Source organism: Oncorhynchus kisutch, linkage group LG5 (assembly GCF_002021735.2).
Source record: "Oncorhynchus kisutch isolate 150728-3 linkage group LG5, Okis_V2, whole genome shotgun sequence".
Classification (NCBI taxonomy): domain Eukaryota; kingdom Metazoa; phylum Chordata; class Actinopteri; order Salmoniformes; family Salmonidae; genus Oncorhynchus; species Oncorhynchus kisutch.
The window spans coordinates 20,648,497-20,657,679 of NC_034178.2; positions in this window are offsets into that span (position 1 = coordinate 20,648,497).

The following is a 9,183-nucleotide window of genomic DNA, read 5'->3' on the forward strand; positions in this document are numbered from 1 at the left end:
CCTTCACTGGTACAAAGGGGCCTAGCCCGAACCATGAAAAACAGCCCCAGATCATTATTCCTCTTCCACCAAACTTTACAGTTGGCACTATGCATTGGGGCAGGTAGCATTCTTCTGGCATCCTCCAAACCAAGATTTGTCCATCGGACTGCCAGATGCATCACTCCAGAGAACGTATTTCCACTGCTCCAGAGTCCAATGGCGACAAGCTTTACACCTCTCCAGCCAACGCTTGGCATTGTGCATGGTGAACTTTAGGTTTGTGTGTGGCTGTTCGGCCATGGAAACCCATTTCATGAAGCTCCCGACGAAGAGTTATTGTGCTGACGTTGCTTCCAGAGGCAGTTTGGAACTCGGTACTGAGTGTTGCAACCGAGGACAGACAATTTTTACGCACTTCATCACTCGGCGGTTCCGTTCTGTGAGCTTGTGTGGCCTACCACTTCGCAGCTGAGTGGTATTGCTACTAGACGTTTCCACGTCACAATAACAGCAGGGCAGAAATATGATGAACTGACTTGTTGGAAAAGTGGCATCCTATGACGGTGCCACGTTGAAAGTCACTGAGCTCTTCAGTACGGGCCATTCTTGTCAATGTTTGTCTTTGATTTTATATACCTGTCAGCCAAATCCACTAATTTGAAGTGGTGTCCACATACAGTGGATTCCGAAAGTATTCAGACACCTTGACTTTTTCCACATTTCGTTACAACTTTATTCTAAATCAATCTACCTACACACAATACCCCATAATTACGAAGCAAAAACAGGTTTTTATTCATTTTTTCAAACATGTTAAAAATATAAAACTGAAATGGCATGTTTACAATATTCAGACCCTTTACTCAGTACTTTGTTGAAGCACCTTTGGCAGCGATTACAGCCTTGTGTCTTCTTGGGTAAGATGCTACAAGCTTGGAACACCTGTATTTGGGGAGTTTCTCCTATTCTTCTCTGCAGATTCTGTCAAGTTTTGTCAGGTTGGTGTCGTTTGGTGTCGTAGTTTCACAACTATTTTCAGGTTTCTCAGAGATGTTAGATTGGGTTCAAGTCCGGGCTCTGGCTGGGCCACTCAAGGACATTCAGAGACTTGTCCTCAAGCCACTCCTGTGTTGTCTTGGCTGTGTGCTTAGGGTCATTGTCCTGTTGGAATCTATTTTTTATTTATTTAACCTTTATTTAAAAGGGCAAATCAGTAAAAGAACAAATTATTTTTTCCAATGATGGCCTACCAAAAGGCAAAAGGCCTCCTGTGGGGACGGGGGCTGGGATTAAATATATATATATATATATATATGACAAAACACACATGACAAAAGAGACAAAACAACACCTAAGACAACAACATAGCAAAGCAGCAACACATGACAACACAGCATGGTAACAGAACAAAACAATGGTACAAACATTATTGGGCACAGACAACAGCACAAAGGGCAAGAAGTTAGAGACCACAATACATCACGCAAAGCAGCCACAACTGTCAGTAAGAGTGTCCATGATTGAGTCTTTGAATGAACAGATTGAGATAAAACTGTCCAGTTTGAGTGGTTGTTGCAGCTTGTTCCAGAACGGGTGTTGTATGTGAAGGATGAGGGATGCAGTAGATATCTCAGATAGGGGTGAGTGAGGCCTAAGAGGGTTTTACAAATAAGCATCAACCAGTGGGTCTTGTGACGGGAAGGTGAACCTTCGCCCCAGTCAGGTCCTAAGCACTCTGGAGCAGGTTTTCATCAAGGATCTCTGTATTTTGCTCCATTCATCTTTCCCTCGATCCTGACAAGTCTCCCATTCCCTGCCGCTGAAAGACATCCCCACAACATGATGCTTCCACTCCCAAGCTTCACTGTAGGGATGGTGCCAGGTTTCCTCCAGATGTGACGCTTGGCATTCAGCCTAGAGTTCAATCTCGGTTTCATCAGACCAGAGGATCTTGTTTCTCATTGTGGTCTGAGAGTCCTTTAGGTGCCTTTTCGCAAACTCCAAGCGGGCTGTCATGTGCCTTTGACTGAGGAGTGGCTTCCATCTGGCAACTCTACCATAAAGGCCTGATTGGTGGAGTGCTGCAGAGACGGTTGTCCTTCTGGAAGGTTCAAGTTGTAGAAACATCTCTAAAAACCTGTTTTTGTTTGTCATTATGGGGTATTGAGTGTAGATTGATGAGGATTTTCTTTCTCAATTTAATACATTTTAGAATAAGGCTGTAATGTAAGGGGTCTGAATACTTTCCAAATGTACTGTATGTAAACCCTGGATTACTGATACTATGTATGTGCCATTGAGAGGCTTTGAAGCCACCGGTCAGACATATTCGCACTCCCCAGCAAGAGCAGTCGTCCATAGTAAATATATATTTTTTTAATTTATTCAGGTCACATATAGCTTTGTACCGCAACAAGCCATTTAAATTACCATTTATATTAAAAATCTTGACTTTTACTTTTAATGTTACAGATGTTTTATATTAATGGTAATATAAATGGCTAGTTGAGGGACAAAGCTAGATCACATAAAATGATTTGATAGTATGCATAAAGTTGTCTGTTGTTTCAATGTGTTGTAGTCACAACAGACAAAGATATATAGTTAAGCAAGCTTTACTAGGCATGTTGTCAACCAGCACATTAATAACGTAAGTAACAACTGGTTTCCGTTTCCTGTGTAACATCAATATTGCTACATCTGTAATAGAATAAACATGTTAAAAACAAATGTAGACATTAATGAATGCATTTCTGTCGCTTCCAAAATATTTTTTTTTACAATGGTGGGTGAGTGCCAAGATGGAGGCACAGTGGCTTCAACACAACAAGCCTATCAGTCCTCCGAGTGTAAAAATAAATCCTTGGTGAAACATCTGGCTCATTGTTCTATCCGTGTTGTTAATGCACAGATTATCCACTATATAGTCTAACACAGTAAGAGTCATAATACCCTTAAAACAAGTAAATGGTTTCAATCATTTTTCTACCATTCTTTTTCCCATAGGGGATTTTAGAACCACTTCACATGTAAGTCATCTAGGCTTACCCTGGCGTGATGTTTTGATAATCGTGTAAATCTCTCTCAGACAAGGTCACTTATCAATACATTTGCCTGTATTTACCCCCCAAAAATGAAATGCTAATGTGGCTATCATACAGAACTACACATCCTGTCGCAAGCTTTGGCGTCATCACTCAAGCCAGTGTTTCAGGGCAAGAAAAACATCCACATTTCTCCTTGTAAATTCACATCACCGTAGCATTTTTATATTACTAGGATTTGTTTAATTACCCCGGCCTATCTAGCTAGCTAACCTTAGGTATCTCTGTCGATCAGAAGCAAGGATGGTTCTGTGCTATGTATTGTATTGTAACCACTACTCTGATAAGCACACATTTATTTTATCATTTTCCAACCTCTGTAAGCGAGAAGCGTCGCTGGAGCCGTGTGATAAGTTAAGCCCTGTTTTCTAGCTTATAACAAACTATTTTTGGGTAATAAGTCAAAGATCTGTGGTGCTAATGAAAATTAGCTAAGTTAGATAACCACCGACTGTGAACTGTATAATGCACGTTACCTTCCTTACAAGTGTAACAGTTTAGCTTCCGTCCCTCTCCTCGCCCCTACCTAGGCTTGAACCAGCCACCCTCGAAGCATCATTACCCATCGCTCCACAAAAGCTGCGGCTCTTGCAGAGTAAGGGGAACAACTACTTCAAAGTCACAGAGTAAGTGATGTCACCGATTGTAACGCTATTAGCGCGCACCCCGCTAACTAGCAAGCCATTTCACATTGGTCACACTCACCCCCCTTTTGACCTCCTTCTTTTCCGCAGCAACCAGTGATCCGAGTCAACAGCATCAATGTAATAGTATAGCTTCTGTCCCTCTCCTCACCTGGGCTCGAACCAGGGACCCTCTGCACACATCAACAATAGTCACCATCACTCCACAAAAGCCGCGGCTCTTGCAGAGCAAGGGGAACAACTACTTCAAGGTCTCAGAGCGAGTGACGTCACCGTTTGAAATGCTATTAGCGCGCACCCCGCTAACCTTCTAGCCATTTCACATCGGTTACACAAGTAAAAAGAAAACCAGCATAAGCTAGCATAATGACTGTTGTGACCTTTTATTATTGTCCTTTGTGAGCTAGCCAGCTAGTTAACTTTAGCTCATAATTCATGTAGTCATACTTTTCAATGTGGTGACATGCTAGCTAACGTTAGCCCACCAGGGCAGGGCTATCTAGCTAGTTAACGATAACTCGCCATTCATGTCGTCAAGATTTTTCCAAGTGGTGACATGCTAGCTAACGTTAGCACGGCACCAGGGCAAGGATAGTTAACTAGCATGTCACCACGCAGTAATGTCTGACTACATGAACGGTGAGCTAACATTAACTAGCTAGCTAGTAAACTCACTCACTTTTGTACATCACCTTGGTCCGTACAATTGACCTTATTTTAGCTCCCCAAAAATGTAATACTTCCAGATCAACATCATTGTAAAGCACAATTTCACCCCTTTCCAACAAAATGAATGACATGACCTCCACGCTGCCCGTTTCTGCATAATTCAAGAAGGCAACGAGCTTCTTGAAAAGGAGTATGGGAAAACTGCTTTTTTCACTCGATCTGTTCAACTTATCACCTTATCGCCTCTCAAATGTAAATAAAACACTATAAAGAGATTATATAATGTGTCATTATATACCTATTTGAAGGTTTGTGTCGAATTTGAATCGGGTTTTTAGGGCGGTGCTAATGTGATCTTAGAAGTAAACAGCGGCTTTGAGAATGATGATCGCATGCAATGAAGACGCAAAAAATGACTAGGTATCCCCCCTTACACCCGTCACTGTCCATTTCTTATTTTTAAAGGATGAGAGAAGTGCTACACCTGGTGGAGAGAGATTGTAAGACAGAAATAGTTGCTTTATGCGTGCTGTACGTTACGATATGACACGTTAAGTTTTTTTCTACTTTTTTTCTACTTTTCACCAATACTATAGAGCCATTACCATGTCGATCAACGCTTGAATAGAAACGTAGTTCCCACCCCAGATTTTTACGTCAACACAGTCGCTACAGTTCCATTAGTTTTCTTTGTAGCCTCGTTTGAATGTCGCTGTTGCGCACGTTTGTAATTTGTATGGAATGGGGTGAGTTTACGTTAGCTAGCTACATTATCTAACGTTCATTATCTAACGTTACACATCAGACTTTCCTGACAGGCGGTGACATGCTAGCAGGTGTGCCAAACTTGAGCAATTAGCGCTAGCTAACATTAAATACCAATGCCCTGCTGGACTAGCTAGCATGTCAAAACAAAACTTAGGGTCTGGGGAAAAGTCTGACTACATGAATGATGAGCTAACGTAACTAGCTAGCTAATGTTAAATATCCATGCTCTGGTGGGCTAACTACATGTCACCATGTGGAAAAGTCTGACAATACAAATTGTGAGCTAACGTTAACTAGTTAGCTAATTAAATATTTATGAATATGTGGAAATAGCTGTTCAGTATGTTTGTGTATGGTTCTCATGATTTAGGGTCGGGTGTTAAGGGACCACTTGTCACGTTGTCCAAGGTGTGTTATGATAAACAATGCATTTTCTGTAAAAAATAAAGATGGTGAAACAGCATTAAAAAAGACCGACCACTGACCAAATGTCTTTGTTTTCCAGCACAACAGGAGAGCATCCCTCAAGCCATCTGGTGCATGGACATTGTGTGCCAGTATGATCCGAGCGCAAGAGTCCAGTTGTAGACTACAGCAGATCGAGCATGTGGAAGGACAGATCAGTAACTCTTCAAATGAGAAATATTATTGTGTAAAACATTGAATTTGTAGATTGAGATTTGTCTCCCTTTTTTCCCGTTTTAGACATTTGATTTTTGTATTTTTTTTAACCCTTATTTTACCTGGTAGGTTGACTGGGAACACATGAGGCGTGACATACGGAACATCTTCAGGCTCCCCCCATGAGAAGCATTGCATGATGTTCAAAGCCACCCCTGGCAAGGATATCTGCTGGAAATGATGGCTCTCCCATCTTTAGATGTACTCTATACAACTCTGTGTCCTATCCATACAACTACTTACTTCTTATTTAGAGTTCAATTAAAACATTGAAGTTCCAGGTGTAGCGTGGTTCGTTCTGCGTTGTGTACTTTTAATTAGGACACTGTCACAACTGGAGGTGTTTGGATTATTTTTATTTGCCCTGCACACGAAGAAACAACACACAATATTTTAGCCCCTGGCGCAGTCACAGCTCTCAGGCACCTTGCTAGCCGAAGGTCAGGCAAAAGAGAACAGTAAGGGGGTATGGAAATACAGATAACCCGCGATGGGCCAAACCAAAATATACAAAACTTTTACAATCACCTGTATGTACAATATTGATATGAAAAAGTGTTTATACACCAAAGAATAACATTAGCTATGCAGCTGTAATTCATTTTTTTTTAACACTGAATTATTTGTATTATCAAATTATTAACATCCCCTCTTGACCTGACCTGGCCTATTATTTGTATTATTATCAAATTATTAACATCCCCTCTTGACCTGGCCTTTGAATTGGTCCTTGTGTGCAACTTGGTGCATAATCTAGGGGAACAACATCATACTGCTACATAGGCACCTCCACCATGGCACAGTTACAGAATGTTCTCACTGAGGTGCATCTTGTGGGCTCAATGTTGCAATCAACATGACTAATCAAATGACCTGTGACGTAAGTCCCTTTCAGATGATTCCTCAACCACTGTTGGTCCTCCTTGGTGATTTCACGGCTCAGAGGGTTTAACTTTGCTCTTGAGAATTTTTATCATAAGTACAGTCGTATAGCTCATTGCAAGACTTCATCTCTTTTGGGCAAATAGTACCCTTGACTGTCCTGGTCATCTAGTTAAGCATTCCAGATAAATCCTCCATCCCAGCAGGAATTTCCCATCCACATAATGATATATTCCGTGTTCTATGAAAATGGAGTGAGTCAACTCATTGTCCAGTGAGTGAGGCTTACCTACACAGTGCTTAGTTAGTAGCCTAGTTGTGGTTCACTTCCACTAGAAGGTCCTTGTTATTCCCACCAGGTGTTTCTTATGACTGTTGGGGATTGCCTCAACATTTTTCCCACCCAAACCACAAAAACAGTTTTGCTCCACAGTGCATCTGTTGAACGGGATTTTTTCACCTGACTACAAAAATACAAATGGGAAGGATCATACAAATCAAGACTGTGAATGCATTTAGCTCTATGACAGTGGTTCCCAACCAGGGGTACTAGGACCCCTGAAGGTATTTGGCCTATCCACAGGGGGTACTTAAGAAGACTCATGAGGCCATAGGCCTACTTGTAAAATGCATATGAGGGGGTACCCTGGGCAGAGCAGAATTCAGTTGGTCGTACAGTACAGTAACCGAAAAAGGTTGGGAACTACTGCTCTATGACAGAGCACTCCTAAAAAGTAAATACTGTGTATTGGTAGATTTGTCTCAATGTATAAATAATAAATACTAAAATTCTCAATGTGAATATATGTCAATAGATGTTTTGATTCATTCTCATCAATGACAACATTCTACAACTGAGTTATCACTCATCTAAGTCTGGTATCCGGGGTAATCTGCTTAATGATTGTGTAATATTGATTATGTGTCTCTTTCCTAGAATGTTGACAGCTGTATAGAACACATTGTATTGCTAAGATGCTCAAACTTCACTTAATAGCTACACTGACCGACACAGGATAAACTTTATCCTTCACGCTGGCCCTGACCAAACCAGTAATGTGCCCCTCATTATGTTGTAATGTTTGCTGTTGCTTTCACAAATGTAAATGGATATGCCCTATGTGGTACATCTAATACTACAATTATTGCTAGCATTTCATCCTTCCATCCCCTTACTGTTTATTGCAACACGTAGACATTTCTGTTTCATGTTTGATAGGCCTACAATACATTTTCATTTAGCCAACCATTTCTTACCCTGCTCTGAGTGGGCACGATGTTTATAATGCACATGAACATTTGCAAGATTCAGGTAGAAGTTCTGTTTATTCAATTCAATGTATGGTTTCCTTTGTTCATATTTCCCGGGTTATGTCGGAGTTCCGTGTGTCAGTGTCCCATTTCTCTGTCATTTCTGTTGTGCGCAGTGTTGTCAGGTCAAGCAAAAATGTATAGCCCAATGACCGCTCAAAACCCACCCACAAGGCCTGAAAACTAGGCAAATGTTTCAAGCAGCAAGAGAGGAGTTTACACATTTATGCAATAAGTGTATTGCTTTTTGGATTATTTTATTTAATAATAAATGTAAATTAATGTGTAGAGATAAGTACTCACCAAAACAGGAGTGCTGGTTTGGTATTAGCTCCATCTAGAGGATGTGGTGATCCCCATACAAGTTGGTGCTGCTGCTGCCATTCCCCATATGTTGCTCTACAGAGAGTAGAGGAACAGGCAGCGCTATAATGAGAGATTAGTTAGATAAACAGGGGGAATGAGACTTTACAGACAGATGACTGAAGGAAGTGTGGTGTGTGTGTGTGTTCTGCACACCCCCAAAGTGCTGGGTTAGGCCAACCAGGAGCCCCACAACCAGGTTGAAGCCATTTCTTGGACTTTAGGGTACACTCAGCAACAGGGTTCCAGCCATTGAGGGGCAAAAGGAGGTACATTCTGGTGATCCCCATACAAGTTGGTGTGATTAGAGAGTTCCTTGCTTGGGTATCTTATCACCACACAGTTGCTTCTTGGTTGCGACATCAGTACTTTCATCAATAATCAATAAGTAAGACTAATTCCCAATGTCCTTTATTAGTTCAGGCTCTTGTCATGAAGACAAGAGCCTGTGGGTAAGGTTAAAGACCCCCCATAAATACCTTTCTCCCTTTCCTCTCTTGACTCTACTGAAGGACTCTTGAAAAGCCTTTGTTAAACATAGAGAGTCGGGGAACATCAAAAGGTGGGGGGAAAGGAACCGTATTTCAGTAATCCAACCAGTTGAACATATGCATTGGTAATGAAAGAATATGATGTCAGTTCGTTCGGTTGTCATCTGAGACATTCTTATTAATGATAGGATGACAAACTGTATCCTGGAATGTCTACCCATTCTAGTTATCAGATTCACATGGAAATGTTGTGCAATTTAAATGTTTAAATATGAAACTATTTGTGAA